This window comes from Zootoca vivipara, chromosome 1 (assembly GCF_965207765.1).
Source record: "Zootoca vivipara chromosome 1, rZooViv2.hap1.1, whole genome shotgun sequence".
NCBI classification, from domain to species: domain Eukaryota; kingdom Metazoa; phylum Chordata; class Lepidosauria; order Squamata; family Lacertidae; genus Zootoca; species Zootoca vivipara.
The window spans coordinates 104,249,915-104,271,199 of record NC_142582.1 but is presented as its reverse complement, the minus strand read 5'-3'; the positions used below and the strand labels follow the sequence as shown (position 1 = coordinate 104,271,199).

Here is a 21,285-nt window from a genome sequence, read left to right as displayed (position 1 = left end):
CATTGGATGTCCATGAGTTCTAGTATGGTAAGCTGGCGTGTGAAATCGGCCACATTGCAAATCTTATAATAAATTGTGTGAGATACTTGTTGGTACACTGGTGATTTGTGCTTTTGCCACCTGACTTTGTGCATACAGTATTTGTTTGTATTTCTATAAACATTTGAATTAGGTTTTTAAAATAATTTATTTCATTCATTATGGAGAATCATCCCAGATATGCTTGTTGTTTCATTTTCTTAGTTTCCATATACAAAAAACACACCCTCACACAACTCTCTTGTAGAATGTCTTCATATTCACTAGGTGGCACTGTCTCTGTGTGGTGTGGGACCCACCTGAATATTAAGGCAAAATGCTCTATGTACCTGGGGTATCAGAGGACCTCAGCCTGGAAACAGAAACTAGTTTTATAACAGGACACCTTGTAGACCAGATAACTGAAGTCTCTTCTCTGATGGTGAATTTGAGAAGCATATGTACCTGCACACATGTTTTGTTAGAAGAACTGGGCATCACCACCATTTATGTCCCTTAAACCTGTGGATATTTTAATATAATCTGTTTTCAGCTATCATTATAACAGATATAAAATGACTTGACACTGTGACTTAATTAGAATGTGCTGCAACATTGCCAGAGCAACATTCATCTAAGCCAAATATTCTGTCTCAGATGCTTGGAAGGTGAAAGAAGGTGGGGGGGGGGACCTATTACCTGCCAAGAGGAAATATCTCTTTGGGATCTCATTAGCTGCAACCCAGGCCATAATAAGAAATTAACTGAATATTTTTTAAAGTATTTCATCTCAACCAACAAGAATAGAGTTCCAGCTGCTTTCATAGTATTTGGCCAATATCAAAGTGTCAAGGAAGAACACATTCTAAAATACAGATTATTGAACAATTTATACAATCATCATATCCATGTGTAAAATTATTTTTAAAACAACCACACAGTTTTCCTGGATGTAAACACTAAGTACATGATCCAGTGAAAATTAAGCACTCCTTTGATTTCAATGGGAAAGGGATAAGTATATGGGCAACTCTTCCACTAAACTCTCTGGGAAGTAAACAGGCTTAATTCTGGCTGGATGACTAGAGGGTTGGAGGGGGGCATGACTGACCTATTGCCCTAATGCCAATGAACAGAAGCCTGCATAGATCTATGTTCTCCCCAATATAAATGTGTAAAGCAAATGGTTAGGGCATTTTCACTAGTGTCTTTAAACTCACTTAAATTATTACTCACAAATACTTCACAATATAAAAGATAATTATTCAAGTGTCTCCTTTGAGCAGCACATTCCCATGCTTGTCTAGCCATTGTTACTCTCCTGCTCAGCATATAATGAATACAGAAGTATTTATTATAATGGTAGAGGCAAAATGTAAAAATAGCCTTATCCCAAAATATGGCTCAATAGCAGTTGATAGAAGAACAGTTGTAGCACCGAATGTTTTAAAATTCTCACCTTCTGTGACCACAAAACTAATTTAGATCCTTAGTTAAATCCTAAACATGTTCCCCACCCCCACCCCCAAACACCCACTCTCCTCAATTGGATTTATTCCCAGGTAAGTGTGTTTCTGATTGCACCCTTAAACTACCACCTATTACTATGCAGCTGTAATACCCAGTGTCACATAAATGTTAATTTGGAAATCTGTTAATTTGATTAGATTATATACAGTAATTTCTATACCGCTTAATATTTTTAAAATATGTCTAAGTGGTGTACAAAAAAACTGAAGCAACAACAGGCAACTTAAAGAAAATATTACAAAAATACACAGCTACATATAAAAATGTTGCATTAATACAAAGTTACTAATACTCTGTTTCTCCGAAAATAAGACGTAGCCATAGCAGGATTTTTAAGCATTCAAGGAATATAAGCCATACCCCGAAAATAAGACATAGTGATAGGCACATCAGCAATGCCAGCCGCCGCAGCAGGAGGAAGAGGGGGGAAAAATAAGACATCCCCTGAAAATAAGCCATAGTGGGGTTTTTTAAAAGAAAAAATAAACATAAGACGGTGCCTTATTTTCGGAGAAACACGGTATATAGAGATCAACACATTTTCCTTCTGGCACACCCTCTCTCTTAGCCTCCAAGTTTTATGGACCTAAGATCATATTCTATCTACTGGTTTCCTTTGTTTCTCCGCTGCATATTAAGGCTACATATTATTTTTCAGCACCTGAAGTTCTCTGAATTTGGTTTATAGATGGAGTATCAAAGTATAATTATTTTTGTTTTAAATTGCACATTTCGTTTCTGTATAACTGTATGTGTCATCAGGCTTAATGTTGCAGAGCTAGAGGATGTCTACCACGGTCTTCAAATTCCTCAGAAATTGGTAGCTTCAGTGTTTGGGCCTATAGATGGTACTTTTAATCACCCTTTGAACTGGTGCCTGCAATAACAAATCAAATAAGTCAATGAATAACATATGACTTTGTGGAAGACACCCAAGCTTGGTACTCAGATGACACAAAGGGGTTCTGTCTCGTTTCCACAAGATCGTCCCGTTTTCTTCTGAATGATATGAAACTAACTATATCATTGGCTCCCATCATTCTTGATGAAGAGATCTGAACTTTTAAAAGGAGAATCAACCTTTCATATGGAGCAAGTACCTGCAGACTTTGCTATGGTCAATGTGGCTATGTGCATACCCTGTTTCAACGAGCTTGTGTGAGATATGTGCTTGTGTAAGTTATTTGCTTGATGGCACACAACTTGGCATTTTATTTGAGATTTCACCTCAATGGTGCTTTAAAAAATAATCTTAAGAAATTGTTAAGAAAATATTTGGAATTAGCTAATTAACAAACATTATACATAAACAAAAGGAGGAAAACGTGTCACTAGCCTTAGCAGAAATGTATTAATTGCTATAGTGATAAATGCATTAATTACCAGAAAACGTATTTTAGACAACAGCCACTGAAACATCCTATTTTTGTTACTTAACCATTTGCAGTATATCTATTTCTTTGAACATATTTGATATACTGTATATACTTACTCTCTCTTTTTGAAAATAAAAATTATTACAAAAATAAAAATAGTTTCTATTCTATTTCGTAGTGCATAATGTTTAAGTTGGAAATGAGATTGGGGGTTGTTAAGGAATCTGGTAAGAATTTCAATTGAACAAAGTATCAGGATTCATGCCATACTCACCTGTTATCTCTCCATACCCACTATATTTCCTCTCACTGAAACTGTTTATATCCAAATTCCATGCTCTTCCTCCTCCTCCTCCTCCTCCTCTTCTTTATCTTCTTCTTCTTCCTTCACTAGCCACTACCATCCCATTCCTAACTAGAAAACTCTAAAACTCTGGACTCTTATTAGGCTCTGACTAAAATGTTCTTCTAGTAAAGGCTTACATGCATGACTCAAAACAAATGCTCTCCCCACCCTAGGAACCACTGCATTTCCCTTTTTAGTACTTCAGAAGCAAACACTTCCTCCTATATGTTGTTCCATATAATGCAAGGTTTTGAAGGGCAGAAACTGCTGAAGTGCACAGCACAGTTAATAGTTATTGACTGTGCAAGGAAACAAGAACATTTCCCATCCTGCAGAAACTTGAGCTGTAACAGAGAATACTACTTATTTGTTCATTCTCAGCTCTTATCTTCGTTATGGAATTTTAGGGGCCGATCTAGCTGAATCCTTATGCTTTCCTGATGCTTTATCCAAAGGTCCATCTGGGTCATATTAATTACTATCCTTCTCCTCCCAATACTATCCATCTCAAGTAGCTTCTAAAAAGGTTCTTAAAGACAGGTTCAAACTATAAAATGTAAGTGCACCTATCTTGAATTCTGATTTCCAAACTACTTTCTGATTATATTTTTTGCTTATGTTCTCTTTAATAATGGCTAGAAACACAATGGCAATTGAAATCACACTGAAACTGTATGCTTTCAGAAGCATATCCTTCAACAATGAGATCAAATAGTATAGCAAAATGTCCAGTGACAACAATGCCTTCTTATTAGGCATCCACAATTCAGCAAAGAAACAGAAGAATTATAATCCAAAATTATACTACTCTTCTCTACAGTGCTGCTAAGGAGCTCCGGGTGTAAAGGTGATTCTTTAAAATAAATGGTTACACATCCCAAAGGGCTATTGAGCTAGAAAAGGGTTTACCTAGCAAGTAAGAGTCCAGACTGAAAAGAGCTTAGGATGGCTTGAGTAAGTGTGCTACAACAAACAACAACAACAACAACCAAGAGCAAAGTAGTACTATGTCTTCTATAGCAAAGGTTGCTAACAGAAGAACCCAAACTGCAGATACTCTCAGTTTACTGAAAAATTCGGTTCTCTACATACAGAATGCTGACACTAAAGAGATGGGAAATGGGAAATGGTTCATATTAGTCATTAACATTCCTGTTACTTTATAGGTGAGGAATTGAGATGGAGGGGTAGGGAGCATGGCTCAGCAGCAGAGTGGATGTTCTGCAAGAAAGGTCTTAGGTTCAATTCCTGCCACTTCCCTCTTGGGAAATGGGAAACACTTCTGCCTGAAATCCAGGAGGGCAACTATCACTCAGAGCAACAGGGGCTAGATCAGGGGTAGGCAACCTAAGGCCCGTGGGCCGGATGTGGCCCAAGTGCCTTCTCAATCCGGCCCACCGACGGTCTGGGAATCAGCATGTTTTTACATGAGTAGAATGTGTCCTTAGTCCTTTTATTTAAAATGCATCTCTGGGTTATTTGTGGGGCATAGGAATTTGTTCATTATCTTTTTCAAAATATAGTCCAGCCCACCACATGGTCTGAGGAATGGTGGACCGACCCATGGCTGAAAAAGGTTGCTGACCCCTGGGGCTAGATGGACAAATAAACCTGATGTGGCATAAGGTAGGCTCCCTGTTTTCCATGGTTACCCAGCTAATTCAGTGCTGAACGAGGATGGAACCTGAAGACCAGCTGTAGACTCTAGCCACAGAGGGTCATAAAAACTCAATGTACCCATTCCTTTGGATTTTCCTGGCTCCTGGATAACAAGAACTCACAAGGCAAACATGACACAGGTGAGAGAAGTAATTGGAAGGAATACATGTGAAGAGATGTCATGAGAAAAGAATGATCTTTGGGTTTGGGTTTCTCTCTTTGGCATAATATCCAATCATCACCTTTAGAAGTCTCAGTCTTAGTTGGGTTATACCACATTCGCACAAGGAGGGAACAGGAGTCCAGTGGAGTCCCATTTCAACAGTATACTTTCTTTAGGGAGATTTTAATTTGTGTAAATGAGTGTTTTTTAATTTGGCATACTATGCTTTATCTCTATTATCATCTCATTTGATTTTAAACCCAGTTTCACCCTCCTGACTGAATTCCATTTGATACATTAGGAGTAATTCTCTTCCCAAAGGGTTAGACATTTTCTCTCAACATAAAAGTCGCTTATTTTGGATAAAGAGACGATTAGATTTATCTTTAATATTTTAATGGCAGTCGGGATTATTGGGTGGGCAGCCACGGGTTCGTTTGTTGGTGAGGGATTAGACTCTAATAAACTATTCAGATTGAGATTTTCTCCCTGTTCCCCCCCCCCCAGAAAGTACTTGTATTTATGTTTTTTTTTAAAAACACTTATTTTTAAGTCATAAATTCCATTTGCTGGTTCCTATTAGTATTAAATCAAGTTGATTACATTCGTAGTGACTATCTGCACATATATCTTTTTAATTTTAACATGCACAGCATAAAATCTTTAATGATGCCATTGCAGAGCCCTACAACATGCATTCCTGTTAAAACAGATGAAAACTACGATCTACTCTAGAACCACAGGGATAAAGTGTAGAATCGTGGAGACGAGCCAGAAGTGAACAGTTTCCCAAACTGCCTACCCAAGCTTTAGGCTGAATTCTTACATAACTTTTTTTCTGACATGAGAAGTAATATGCATGTGTGTAGCAGGGGAACGGTTATGTTTCTAATTTGCGTCTGATAGCTATGTCATGAAGCCACAACTAGGACAGGTCGTAGAACAACTAGTCTTCAGCTTGCTGGAGACAAACAACAGCCTCTAAAAGAGCTGGAGTTGTGTTGCTTGCTCTGAACACACACATTTCTTTTCTTTTTGGAAGTATCATCTCTCTGGTCAAACGATTTTTTTCAGGTTTTTGAAGCACTGAAAGAACCAGTGGTGATTATGGGGTAAATATACATAACAGAGCTGCATACCTCTGAATAAGAAAAGCATATATTCTGCCTGCAGCCTAGAGGAAAAGACTAGTTCTATCAACATATAAAGACTATTGCAAAACTTCATGGCACGTCCACAAGGTGTGTTCTCAAACTCATGTTTACCGAGGTAACATACCGGGTACATGTGGGGAGGAGGTACAGGGGGGTTAGAGGAGAACCAACAGGCAGGAGTTAACTCATCATTTAACACATACACAAACACTCCCAGGAACACATTTCCTCTTCTGTAGGTCTTATTCCCTGCATATCAGGGCAAAAATTGTACAAAAGTGGGGGTGGGGAGGTGTCGGTGTCTGTTCAGGGGGTCTCTTTGGTGAAGTGCCAACAGGTCTGAGGTGTTCTGACACACCAGAGTGTCAAATATGTTCTAGTTCACATTCCCTTAAAAAACTGCACAATCTGGCAAATCGAAAGGGATCTCTTCTCTAAAACCGGTACGAGATGAAAGCCAGTGCCCTGAGGTCAAAACCCAACATGCCTTCTCTGCCTTTCTCGGATTGGTTTTTTTTTTTTAAAGGCTAATCGGAAACTTGGTAATAGAATAAAATGTCAGTAAAGTAGAAATCAATAAAGTGCTAATACTCCGGGACTTTCACTGCTAGGCCAACCCTCCTCCCTCCTCCCTCTTCCCTTCCCTTCCTCCCTCTCCCCCCATCCCCTCGCCAGCCACTCGCCTCATCTTGCCCCTTTGATTTCAGTCCCTTCTCTAATCCCCACCTCATCAGCTCTCGGGAAGGGTTGATCTGCAGCAGAAAATCCCTCATTCGGGGCAAAATCAGCTTAATTTGCAGCAATTTGTAGCAGGTCTTTGCTGGGATTTGAGTCTCAAATTATCCTGGCGGGTGGGGGCGGCAGGCCGCGCAATATGGGCCGCGATTTCTCTAGTCCTCCCGGTTTGCAGAGATTTGTCTGGGGAATAATTACAGCTGCTACGCCGGCCCGGGGTCCCCTCCCTGGGCTCAGAGATTTCCAACCCTAACCCCAACGGCAGGGCCTGGCACCAGGATAGCAGCCAAACACGGCGCCCTCGGATTAGCAGCTTGAATGGCAAATGCAAAGCAACAATTAATAATAATAATAAATGGGCGCCTCCCTCCTGCCTCAGCCTTGGAGGGAAGGGGCAGGCAGGCAAGCAGGCAGGCTGGTCTTGCTTCTGGGCTTATAATGGAGACTCAAGGAAAGGGAAGGAGAAGAGCAGGGGACCTTGTGGTCTCAGGCCTAGAGATGAGAGAGGGGGACTTTCTTCTAATGCAGCTAATTACAGCCAAAGCATTGCTACTTTGCCTGGCAACTCTTCATGGGACCCCCCACAGCACCCCTACAATAGGGCACCCCGAACAAGTATACTGTAGCCTTGGTTCTCACAAGTGGTATCTTGGTTCTCAAACTCCTTGGTACTCAAACAACTTGTAACCCAAACGGTGCAAACCCGGAAGTGTTCCGGTTTACGAACATTTTTCGGAAGCTGAAAGTGCTTCCCTTTTGAGGTCTGTCTGTTTTTGCTATTTGTTTTGTGTTTTTATTTCTGCGGCTCTTTTTTGTTTTGTTTTTGTGACTGTGTGGAGCCAAGTTCAGCTACTGATTGATTGGCTGATTGTGTGACTGCATTACATTATTTATTGCTTTCATTTTATGGGTCAGTGGTCTCATTAGATAGTAAAAGATTAGATAGTAAAATTCATGTTAAATTGCTGCTTTTGGGGTTGTTTTTAAAAGTCTGGAACGGATTCATCCATTTTGCATTACTTTCTAAGGGAAAGTGTGCCTTGGTTTTGGAACGTTTTGGAATGGACTTCTGGAATGGAAGGTACCATTGTTTAGCCTCAAATTGAAAAGTTCCCACAACTTGGCAACTCGTCATGGGACCCCCACAGCACCCCTACAATAAGGCACCCCAAACAACTATAGCCTGCAAGCATAGCCTCAAACAGAAAAGTTCCCACATCTTAAACCCCCACCCCACCGGGCCATGTCACCTCACCTGTAGCAGAATAGTCTCATAGTGCCAAAGGAGCTTTTTAATAGAAAGGGATGGACATGAACAAGACAGATTGTTTTGAGAAGTTTCCTCCAAGTCACTGATCTAGGGGCTTGCAATCCATGCTCTTTGTGCCATGAGACTTGCCTTGGGCAAGTCACTACAGGTATCTCCGAGCCTAACCTACTTCACAGGGTGGCTGTGAAGATAAAAGGGGAAGGAGAGCCGTATATGCCACCTTGAGATCCTAGGGGAGGGGGGGAAAGGGGGGCTATAAATTAAATAAAGAAACCTCCACAAAACCCCTGACCAGCTACTGAAGTATCCCAAACGCCCAATTTGGAAACGATTGAAGAAGGTGCACTAAGTCAAGTCAGTTCAAACATGCCTGTGCCAATAGCATGACCTTTTCACACAATTGCAGGCAGTGTGTCCCAAGTAGCTGTTCATTAAAGCATCACTTCTCTATTTGCTTTCCTTTAAATGTCCTGGAACTTTGTGGTGCCTGGCAGTAACTGTGAAGCATACACAGAAAATGTCCAGGTACAATGCGATAGCTTCACCTTGCCATAAAAGCACACCCACATATTTATTGTAAGGCGGCATGAGGATGATGTTGGACTACAGCTCCCAGAAACTGACTATGGGGTGTGCTACCTGGGGCTGAAAGGAATGGAGTCCCATACCACCTGGGGGGCCACAGAACTGCCATCCCTGTTACAAGCTTTTGCCTCTGTTATTCAGCAGCACAACATAACTGGAGGTGCACCATTTTTTTTAACTTCCCTTGTTTCAGTGGTCTGAAGAATGAGCCAAGCAGCAAAATCCATTGCCTCCCTCCGAGAGACGGAGCCCTGAACGGTTGCTTTTTGTATGTGGCTGGACGGCATAACTAGCTATTAACTAGACGTCCTATCCCCTGTTGCTTATTGACCCATTTTTCATGAGAGCAATACAGCAACTAAGAATTAAAACTGTGTAACAAGATAATGACTGGGTTGCCAGAGATTGTGGAGAAACCGCAGGTCCAACACAGGAACATTTGGGCAAACATATTCACCATATTAAAGGAATTGGGTATTTATGATAAATCCTCATCCCAGTCTTTATCTTATGCTTTCATTCATTCTATATTGCTGGGTGGGAGGGACTTAAAAAGTAGAGATTAAGTATAACCACCCTGCTGGAATTTGAACTCTTAAGTCCCCAGGTTCAAAACCAAGACTGAGAGAAGAACTACGTATTCTAGACCAAGAATTGGGAATCTGTGCCTTTCCCATGTTGTTGAGCTACAACTCCCATCATTTGAGACTATTGGCCATGCTGACTGGCGCTGATGGAAATTGGAGTGAAAAAGCATTCCGAGTGCCATAGGTATCATTTTAAGGAATGCTGTTATATGATCCCTCTTAGCTGCCCTGCTCAGCACCTGGGCAGTCACTTTCAGCATGAACAGCAGTTTACGGACTGTCTTCAAGGGAAGCCCCATGTAGAGCTCATTGCAGTAGTCCAATCATGAGGTCATCAGATTGGAATACTGAAGCCATCCTACCACAGTTCAAGAAGAGCCATAACCAGGAAGTCAGATATAGGCACTCTTTGTCACTGACAAATCTGCAGTTACCCAGCCACTCAGTTAGAAAGGTAAAGGGACCCCTGACCGTTAGGTCCAGTCGCGGACAACTCTGGGGTTGCGGCGCTCATCTCGCTTTATTGGCCAAGGGAGCCAATGTACAGCTTCCGGGTCATGTGGCCAGCAAGACTAAGCCGCTTCTGGCGAACCAGAGCAGCGCACGGAAACGCCGTTTACCTTCCCGCTGTAGCGGTACTTATTTATCTACTTGCACTTTGACATGCTTTCGAACTGCTAGGTTGGCAGAAGCAGGGCTGAGCAACAGGAGCTCACCCCATCATGAGGATTCGAACCACCGACCTTCTGATCGGCAAGCCCTAGGCTCTGTGGTTTAGACCACAGCACCACCCGCGTCCCAGCCACTCAGTTATCTTGCCCTAAATAGGGGACATTAGCAATTGGGCAGTAGTTGTCCAACACTGCTATATTTAGTGAGACCATCTCTTAAGGACGGGCCGCATCTTCACCTCTTTGAAGGTGACAGGCATTACTCCTTCCTGCATTGCAGCATTAATCAGTCATGGATCTGCCCAGCTAGCTCTTATAAGGCCATGATGGGCAAGGATCCAGAGGACACATGACTGGCTAATCTCTGTGCTTGTCCAGTCCACATCATCAGGACACAAATGCTAAAACTGCTGCCATAAAATGTGACCAGATGGCATTCTAGACACCTTGACAAGATCTGCAGTAACCGTGGCTTCAAATTCAGAGCAAATACCAGCAATTTTACCTTTGGAAAATTGTTACAGCAGGCTTCTGAACGGGTAGCTGTACCAAATCCTGGCCAGGCTTAATGGGCCTGGACACAACCCTAATAAACTCTGCTGGACATTTCACTGAGGATGCAATAGTGGAAGAGAAGTAAGCTTTCTTTACCACCACCATATGGTAGGTTCAATTAAACGCTCTAAGCTGTGTTTGGTCATATTCACTTGTGTCACTTGCACTCTAGCCATCTACCAGTCTGTTTATGTCCCAGAGCTCCTTGGAAAACCAGGGAGCTTTCCAGACTCCACTCCACTGGAGAAAGCCCTTGGGAACAAGCAGTACTGTTCACGGCCCTTTCCAGAGCAGAACCAAGGCGTCGGCAGGAGTTACACACACTCATGCCAACAGAACCCCCCCCCAAAAAAAGCATTCAGGAATCCCTTGGGAGTCCATACGCCTCAAGGGACAAACCATCTGAATTGGTCACTCCTGCAAAGATTAGTTGCTGCCAATCCAACCCTTTTATTGTATTTTAATATTCTGTTGGCAGCCACCCGGAGTGGCTGGGGAAGCCCAGCCAGATGGGCGGGGTATAAATAATATATTATTATTATTATTATTATTATTATTATTATTATTATTATTATTATTGATAGATGACAGGTATATGATGATAGACAGACAGATAGACAGACAGAGAGACAGATGAGATAGGTGATAGGTAGGTAGGTAGGTAGGTGATAGATAGATAGATAGATAGATAGATAGATAGATAGATAGATAGATAGATACCAGTAGGTAGATAGAGATAGATACGGTACTTCAGCTCCAGTTCCCTCAAATGAGTGGTCTCTAAACCCCCTGCATTTGCATTTTGTCTAAACTCCGGCATGCACATTTTCAGCATCTTGAGTCCAACTGAGCCCCTCACCCTTACTTCCCAAACCTGCACGAACGAGCGTATTTGCCCTCTTGGCCTCCCATAGCTGCCGCTTTTGCCCTAAACTGATCAGCTGCAACTAAGTTTGGGGTTGTCCCCTAACCTTTACTTTTATTTTCACATATTTTATTTATATCTCACACACCATGTGAGGGCAGGGCATGAAGGCGACATCCTTCCCTGTTTGCCCCCAGCATAGTGCCTCCGAAGTTCCATGGCTCATATAGCCATGAATTTGCCTGTCCTTTTTGCCCTAGTCCTCTGGGATTCTTGATTCTGTTGGGATCCCACATAGCTCTCTGAGGCCTCCTCCTCTCTCTTTCTCTCCTCCTCCTTCCTATGGCTATTTTCTCAGTTTTTGCTATCACTTTTATAGTCACAGGAAAAGTAGATTTTTTTTGGTCCAAGTCTCTATCCTTAGTTATCTTATTGACATTGTCTCCTGCCTGTTCCTCTGATTTTCACACAACAGCAGAACTTGTAATATTGTAATATCTTCATCTAAACCTCTAAACCTCTTCCTGAGCTACAACTCTCTCCTTTGCCTCCCAGGCGCGCAACTTTGGGATTGCATTTGACTCCTTCCTTTCTGTCTCCTCCGACATTTAAGCAGTCACCAAATCCTGTAGCTTCTTCATTTTCTTCATCTCTAAGATCTGCTCTTCTCTCCCAATGCTGTGGATAAAATGCTTATCCATGCTGTTGACATCTCTTGTCTAGACGATTGTCACCTCCTCCTTGTCAGCCTTCCCTTCTGCCGCATCTCCTTCTCCATTCAGTTCACAATGCCTCTGCTAAAATCATATTTCTTCCTTGTCACTTCTATGATCTCATCACCCCCTTCACACTCTCTGTCACTCTCTGCATCAACTTTAAGATCCTACTAGTTCTTACTTTTAAAGCCCTCCATTTTTCTTCTCACTGTACCTTTCCCCTGCCTTCTCTTTGCCCTTTATCACCATTTATTTCATAAGCACAAACTGGCATATATTATGGTTTCCCCCCTTCCACTTTATCCTCACAACAACCCTGTGAGGTAAGTTAGTCTGAGAGACAGTGACTGGTCCAAGGTCAACCCAGTGGGCATTATAGCTGAGCCGGGAATAGAAACTAGTCCTCTTGGGTCCTAGCCCAGTGCTCTAACCACTACACTGCGCTGCCTCTACTTGGCTAAATTCCTGGTTATTTAGTGCTACCTGACTCTCTCCTAGCTCATGTCCCAAGCTCCACTACCCATTTTTCAATCCCAGCACTCACTTCCCCAGCCAGTTTGTTCTGTCCAATACAGATTGTATGGCCTCTGGGCTCTGATTTGTATCATTTGGGCTGATGGGTGTCCCTAGCACACTGTGGGTGCAATTCCTAGTGAGCAAGAGAAGGAAGAGAGAATAATTGTTGACAAGAGGAAACCAGGGCAGCTGAAAGCTCTTATTGGATGCTCTTCAGAGATCTGTAATTAACATAGGTGCATCAAAAAGACCATCAAGGGTTTATGTCGCTTAATACAGGACTTGACTAATAAGCAAGAGAAAGTGGAGGGATGTATGTTTATAGGAGACGAAACTAAAAAGAAAATGAAAAAAGGAGAAGGGAAGAGAAAACAAGAGAACATCTAAGGGAGAAGGAAAATGGAGCGGGGAGATGGAGGGAGGGAGAGATTGAAGGGGGCCAGAGACTGTATTTCTATAATTATTGTGGATTGGCTCGGATTAAGGGCAACTAGCTATCTCTTGGTTTTTCCTTTTTATATAACAACTAATCTCCTTCTAATCAGTTATTATTAAATTATATTCCATTTTTAATTCATTCACAGATCACTGGTGGCACAATTCGGACATCTGGACAGATAATTGAATAGAGATAATTTATGTAAATGAGGAACAGTTGTGTACAGAGGTGGGGGAGGGGAGAGCCCAGCTTTTACAAGGCCACTGACCTAATCAGAAATCTCTGGGAGCTGTCCCTGTTCTCGGTTAGGACACTGCAGGTTCAAGGTCAAGGTGGTCTTTGTACTAAGTTACTGGCAGGAAAAGAAGCACAGGTGTGGTGATAAAGGTCACTCCATCTTGGTTCCACACAGGCTGAGAAGTTTTGGATGCCACCCTGCTATAAACGGCAAATTACCCCTAAAATTTTATATATTCTCCCTGTATATTGAGCAGGGGAAAGTATCTGGCAGTTATCACTACAAATAAAAGATACAGCACTTATAATGAATAATTAAAAGGGGTTTTTTAACCTGCCTTTTGAAACTACTGCAAATAAATAGGGCTTTACTATTCTGAACTGAAATATGTGTATTTTTACTTGTTTATATTGTATAAAGCTCAGTTGGTAGAGCATGAGAATCTTAATCTCAGAGTTGTGGCTTCGAGCCCCAAGTAGGGCAAAAGATTCCTGCATTGCAGGGGGTTGGACTAGATGACCCTCGTGGTTCCTTCCAATTCTACAGTTCTTTGATTCTATATCTTACTTATGTGTCTGGCAAGGGGATGCATATTTTCTGTGTGGAGCATAAAGTTAACTTGAAGTCTTAGCGAGTGCCCCAAGGCATAGGCATCCATTATTGCATGTGTACAGGAAGCCACATCTCTCTCTAAGACACATTTGTGTGTGCAATTTTGCCAAACATTTTTGCCAAACGTCCATAGTATATTGAAGCATTTTGTGTGTTAGTTTCACTATTATATGCATTTTTATGCACCCTTTACCGTGTGTGATGCGTTGGAGGGGGGGCATATATTACTGTACTTGCTTGGAGACCTGCATTGCAAAATTTGGGGAAATGTTAATTTTGAAGGATGGCTGCGTTTTGGTTTGTGTAATGTTTCAGAATAAGAAAGGGAGCGTGAATTAGGTAGCTCCACCTTTAAAGGTGAACTGACTCAAGTTTCAGCCCCATCCCTAGTGGATGGCTGAACCACAGTGAAGACTGGATCCTGGAAATGCCACATTCTGTTGGATCTTGCTGCTGGTGAATGGGGCAGGGAGAGTAAAAACACTGCCATTGCTTTTCTAGCTAGTTCCATTCACCATCATTCCATCCCGTAACCCTCAGAATTCAAGTTCACATTGCTTCTGCATGCAGAACTCAAGCCTTAGGAATTCTGCAGTGGTTTCCCTCTCTGATCACATATTATTTTGATAGTTTAGAATTGCAGTCATTACTTTGAATGGTTAGCCTTTGACCTTGGGGTCATCTAGAGTGTTTCCTGTTAACACGGAGGATACAAGGTTTGTGAAACTGTTCTGCCGCAAACCAATAATCTCTAATTGCAAGGCAACAATATCGTTGCATCAAATAGGATGCAAGATATGATAGGCATTTTTGAATGGTGGAAAGGGAAAATGCATTTCATCAGGCAAAAGAATTTCATTTGATAACTTTACAGAAGAAAAGAGAAGCAAGGGAAGATTTAGCATGCCTCTGAATGCCAGTAACTGGGAGAGGGTTATTGCCCTCATGCCTTGAATGTGGGCTTCTCATAGATATCTAGTTGGCCACCAAGACAAACAGGTTGCTGGACTAAATATGTCTTTGGTGCACAGGAATATAGCAACCTGTCTTACACTGAGTAAAACCACTGGTCCATTTAGCCCAGTATAGTCTACACTAGCTGGCAGCAGCTCTCTGGAATATCAGATGGGGACAATTCCCAGCACTCCCTGAGTATGCAGGGGATTGAACCTGTGCCCTTCTGCTTTCAAAGGAGATGCTCTGCTCCTGAGTTATGATGCCAGTGTGTGGTCTGATGACATATAAGAGACCACCACCTTGATGAAGCTAAGCAGGACTGGGGCTTGTGGTCTGGTTAGTGCATAGATGGGTGGCTGCTTAAAAACTGCCCATATGATCCCTTGAGCCTCACAATGGAAGAAAGGCCAAGTGGCGCTGTGGGTTAAACCACAGTGTCTAGGGCTTGCTGATCAGAAGGTCGGCAGTTCGAATCCCTGCAACGGGGTGAGCTCCTGTTGTTCAGTCCCAGCTCCTGCCCACCTAGCAGTTCAAAAGCACATCAAAGTGCAAGTAGATAAATAGGGAGCGCTCCGACGGGAAGGTAAATGGCGTTTCCGTGCGCTGCTCTGGTTCGCTAGAAGCAGCTTTGTCATGCTGGCCACATGACCCGGAAGCTGTCTGCAGACAAACGCTGGCTCCCTCAGCCTATAGAGCGAGATGAGCGCCGCAACCCCAGAGTCAGACACGACTGGACCTGATGGTCAGGGGTCCATTTTACATATGTGTGTGTGTGTGTGTGTGTGTGTGTGTGTGTAAAAGGGGGCGTGTGTGTTGGTCTCAACCTCTCACCAAAACCGCTTGACCAATGCCAATGAAATTTGGACACAACGTCACATGAGAATAACCGAGTGTCCACATACCATTTGCATACATACCATTTGCATACACAGATGACATCCCAGCGCAAGGTAAAACCCCGTTTTGTGGACCACAAAACTCAGACAGCAGACACTGCTGGGCATGCTGGGAAACAGAACCTGAAATAGAAGGCCAAACCTGCATCTCAGCAACCAATATGCTATAACTGCCAGAACGGCATATCCTCCACTAAGGGCCACGCTGGGATCCTGCCCCTAGCCACCCACGTCCCCAAACACCTCAGCTCAGGATTGCAGGGAACAGAGGTAGGGACTCGCCTGCGTTGTGGCTGGGGACAGGATGGGGACAGGATAGCTCAGGTTTGCAGGGAACGGAAGTAGGGACTCGCCTGCGTTGTGGCTGGGGGCAGGACGGGATAGCTCAGGTTTGTAGGGAACAGAACTGGGGACCCACAGCAATGCGTGGCAGGGCTAGCTAGTAATCCAATAAATTATGACCACAAAAGGACCTAGAACACCTCAACTGTTAAGGTTTCAATGTATGCACATCTATGGATTGGAAGAGGGCCACAGAAACATATAATTTCATTCTCAGGAGAGGAGGAAGACCATAAATACTTACACTCATGTCCAGAAGTGGTTAAGTACTCAGGGTTATGGCCCTGGGATAAGGCCACTGACTTGCATAGTAGTCAAAATCACTTTCCGTTTTTCAGCCTGACATATTTTGCAAGAGTTTGGACAATAATCACAGCATGCAGGCCAAATTTCACTTGCCAAATGTAATACGGAAATAGCACTTAAGAGGCTCTCTTTGCTGTCAGGATCATTGCGGATTTGTTACTGTGAATGGAAAGCAACAGGAAGTTACGAGTCCAATATATTTCTAGTGTATGTTTCACAGAATCTGGTCTGGAGGCTAGAAATTTATTGAAGACAGGCAGAGAGTGAATCTTTGCTGCCAAAATTAAATCAGGCATCATCTGCCCCCCCTGTGCAGCATCATCTGAAAACTGCAGAAGTATTTGTTACATTTCAGACAGGAAAGAAAATATTTATAGAAAGTCACATTGAGGCATTTCTTTTCTTTTAAAAATGTACATCTTTGAATTTGTGATTTTTTTATTTAAGATAGACACTTCAGGGGCAACTTATTGTGAACAAACTACCTCAGCCCTCTTCTCGGACTCCAGTGTAGGCCACAAACTTCATTTATGTTTCATTTGTTTAATGATTTCATTTTCTCCCGTTACAACCCTGTGGGTAGAAGAAAGCCAAGAGGGGCTTGCTTCTATGGCTGTGTACACACCATACATTTGAAGAACATTTAAAGTACATCCTCTCCCCAAAAAAGGAATCACAAGAACTGTAATTTGCTAAGGGCTCTGTGGGGGGTAAACTACAATTCCCATGATTCTTTGGGGGGATATTTAAATATGTGGTGTGCATGCAGCCTATGGCTTGGATCAATATGCCTAGGAGCTGTATCACAGTGGTAGAGCAACTTACAGTGGAACCTCGGTTTATGAACACCTCGGTTTACGAATTTTCGGTTTACGAACAGCGCGGAACCATCTGGAACGGATTAATTCACTTTCCATTACTTACAATGGGAAAGTTTGCTTCAGTTTATGAACGCTTCAGTTTATGAACAGACTTCTGGAACCAATTACACCCATGCTTCGGGTTAAGTACGCTTCAGGTTGAGTACTCCGCGGACCCGTCTGGAACGGATTAATCCACTTTCCATTACTTTCAATGGGAAAGTTCGCTTCAGTTTATGAACGCTTCAGTTTATGAACAGACTTCCAGAACCAATTGTGTTCATAAACCGAGGTACCACTGTATTTGCATGCATCTTCAGATAGGGTTGGGAGAAAACCCTGACTGAGCTGCTGCCAGCCAGTGTAGAGCAGGCTTCCTCAACCTTGGTGCTCCAGATGTTTTGAGACTACAATTCCCATCATCCCTGATCACTGGTCCTGCTAGCTAGGGATCATGGGAGTTGTAGGCCAAAAACATCTGGAGGGCCAGGTTGAGGAATACTGAGCCAAATGGACCAACTCTGCCTGATTCAGTATAAGGTAGCTTCCTATGGACTCGTGCGAGTTTTCAGGATCAATGGAGTTGGTGTGAATCACAGTTTTCTAACAATTGAGCTTATGTACAAATAATGACTGCTGCACTAAAAAAGGACAAAAACCACTCAATCTTCCAAAGTACCCAAGACAGTCGCACATTCTCGTAGCCTGGAACCCTCTATACCCCAAGACACAACAATGGTGTTCATCAACATGGTGTTTAAGCAATACCTAGAGCCAGTTCATTAAAACTGGTTGAATATTTACCAGGGGGCAATTTTAGCCTTCCACACAGAGGAAAAATCAGTTTCTCAAAAGCTGGGCAACCCAAGAGTCCAAAACTATGGTCTGAAAATTGGTTGCAACGGAAACAAAATATTTGTATTTCATCCAGGGGTGCTTGAAGATGAACAGCGATGCTCTGCTTGGTCACCTTGTTCAACAAGGATATATTTGAAACTTGTATATCATTTGAAGGATCCAATTGTACAGTTGTTACATTGAAGACCCTTCTATCTGAGACTTACTTGATGCCACATTAATCATTGTACCTTTCTTCGAAGTTTTCACTGCATCCACTTGCAGTACCAAAGACCCTATATATATATTTTTAAAAAAATCTGCACTGAAAACTGACTTGACTCTTCAGCACAAAGGGAAATTTCCAAGAAACTGTCAGCTGTTTTCTTTTATCATTTTCATTACGGTCTCAATAATCACTCTTCAGATTACCAATGAGCAGTGGTGGTTCTGGAACCATTTTATCACATGCTATAAAGTACTTCCTTAAACAGGTCAGTGCAATTTCAGTCTTGTCAAGAGTTTAGACTATGGCACTTCTATGGGTAGTATAATGGGGAAGCTGTACGATGGGGCAAGGGGCAAGGGGGGGGATGCCCCTACCCCAATTGCCATGCTAACACTGTTCACCCCCAATGTGCTGGCAGAAGACTATGGCACAGTGTGCTTCAAAACATGCTGTTGGTTAGGCTGCAAACCTAAACAAGCTTGTTGTTGTTTAGTCGTTTAGTCGTGTCCGACTCTTCGTGACCCCATCGACCAGAGCATGCCAGGCACTCCTGTCTTCCACTGCCTCCCGCAGTTTGGTCAAACTCATGTTGGTAGCTTCGAGAACACTGTCCAACCATCTCGTCCTCTGCCGTCCCCTTCTCCTTGTGCCCTCAATCTTTCCCAACATCAGGGTCTTTTCCAGGGAGTCTTCTCTTCTCATGAGGTGGCCAAGGTTACTCAGAGGCAAATAAAACTGAAACCTTTCTGAGCAAATATGCTTAGCACTGGAGCATTAATGTGAAATATAAATGTTTCCATTTAGGACAGTTTAATAGATTTAAGAGAGCATACACCTCAAGATTTACTTCATTCCTTCTTTGCTCACCTCTCTTCTTCTTTTTTACCAGCTTCTGCCACCTGCTGCCCCTCTAAACCCTGAGCAATTTGAAGAAGCATGGAAGTGTTATGGTGATGCTGGCCGTAATTGGTTTCTTCTTGCAGCTGAAAATGAAGAATGAGGATAATGATATTTCTGCACATGAACAGCACATTTTCAAAGGGTTCCATGAGTTAATGCAAAATATATTGCTAGGTATTTGTTATTGCAGGCAAGGTAGGAACACATTGTCCCTCTGAAGTTCTGGGCTGTACCTGTCCTACTTCCAAACACAGTAGCTGCCAGAAGCTCAGTAAATTTAATCATCAATTCCTTTAGTACACCAAGGATATGCAACAAATGAGCCTGCTGGTATGTTTACATTGCCCAGTTAGTCCCTTAGCAACTCTTCAACAGCTAAGTGTACAAACCTTTATTAAATCAGCATTCATTTTGTTTTCAGGTCCTTAGGTGTTTTGTTATCACACTCACATGAAAAACAGATGACATCTCCTTACTGCTTCTTCCTTTATTTTCCTTTGCATTGAATGTAAATATCTGCTAAACATCAAACTCAACTGGAATGCATGGTAAAGTGTATATCATACTTTATGCATGCCAATGTATACACATACATTTCAGAATTGAATGGCTACATTTGTTGTTGTTGTTCAGATATCACGCTGTCAGTAATTTCCCCCATGGTAACTACTTCACACAACCTAGTTTAGTTACTAGGTATAGTTCAGTCGGTACAGCATAAAACTCTTAATGTCAGGGTTGAGAGTTTGAGCCCCATGTTGGGCAAAAGATTCCTGCATTGCAGGGGGTTGGACTAGATGACCCTTTGGTCCCTTCCAATTCTACAGTTCTATGATTCTACTACGAAGGTCACAATGCATGGCTGCCCTGCCCACGAGTTGAGGCCTCTGGGTCATTGTATGCTCACCCTGAACTGCCAAGGCAACAGAAGTAGTTATTGCTCCGAGCTGGGCAGCAAGTGAGAATAAACTGCTACAGATAACATTGTAAAAGTCTCTTTTGGTCGACTTTATTATTGCTCTATTTTTGGTTATTGCAGCCTCTCTATCCCTTACCATTCAACAGCAGTATTTCTGCACAGCCCACTAAATGATAACAGGCCCCGCTCACTGTGCGACAAGATCTTATTTTTGAGATTGCAAATTCTTCCTGTTATTACACTGCACCAGTAGCATGCTCTATAGGGCTCCTTGCTACCTGCCTGTTCTGTATTCGTCTGTACTTCTTTCGGAAGGAGTCGCTCCCTGGTGCGCTCTGCAGTTTCATTGTTGTGGCTGCTTTAAACTTAATCCGGATAGTTAACTCTCATTTTATTTTGCAGTGTGCTCCCGCCCCCCTTTCTAACAAAGCTTGTCACGCTCTGTTTAATTGAATTGCATTATATATGCTTTGTTAAAGGCTCTTCTCTTTCTGAAGTGCTGCTCGCTTTATTGGCCCCCTCCGGTAGAGTGACAGAGGCCTCCCCCCTTAAGCTTCTCCCTCTTGGGCCATCAACAAGCCCTCCACTTTTCCTCCTGGTGGCTTTCCACAGACAGACCCCCCCCCTTTCCTCCCCACCAATCTCCTTATTACTACCCCCCCCTTTTAAGGCTCTGACTCACAGACACCATTAGTAGCTCCCCTTTTCCCCTCCCCTCCCATAATCTATCTACATATTAAAATGAGTTTGTCCCTGATTTACATGCGTAAGAAGGGATGTAATAATGAGGACGTAGATTAGAAGATTTAGCACAATCGTTTGTGTAGATTGTGTCCCATCAAAGGGCAGCCTCTGACGAGCCGAGATTAAGGAGCAAACAGCTGCCGCTGGAATTCAGTCCATTTGTTTGTTTGCTGTTTTCTCTCTTGACTCCAGCAAACAGTCTCATTAACATGCAAGTGATTTGCTCCTTAAGCCTCCCCCCACCACCCACCTCCTGTGTA

At 42.7% G+C, this 21,285-nt stretch overlaps 1 long non-coding RNA gene across 1 annotated transcript; it reads right to left on the bottom strand.

Moving 5' to 3' along the window:
- Positions 1 to 1,581: 1,581 nt before the first annotated feature.
- On the bottom strand, positions 1,582 to 20,865 carry LOC132592562 (uncharacterized). The gene is made up of 4 exons (XR_009558068.2): positions 19,330 to 20,865; positions 16,475 to 16,695; positions 15,910 to 16,011; positions 1,582 to 2,425 (listed from the first exon to the last, which is right to left on the bottom strand). It is a non-coding gene; the product is annotated as an uncharacterized LOC132592562 (long non-coding RNA).
- Between the last annotated feature and the right edge of the window lie 420 nt (positions 20,866 to 21,285).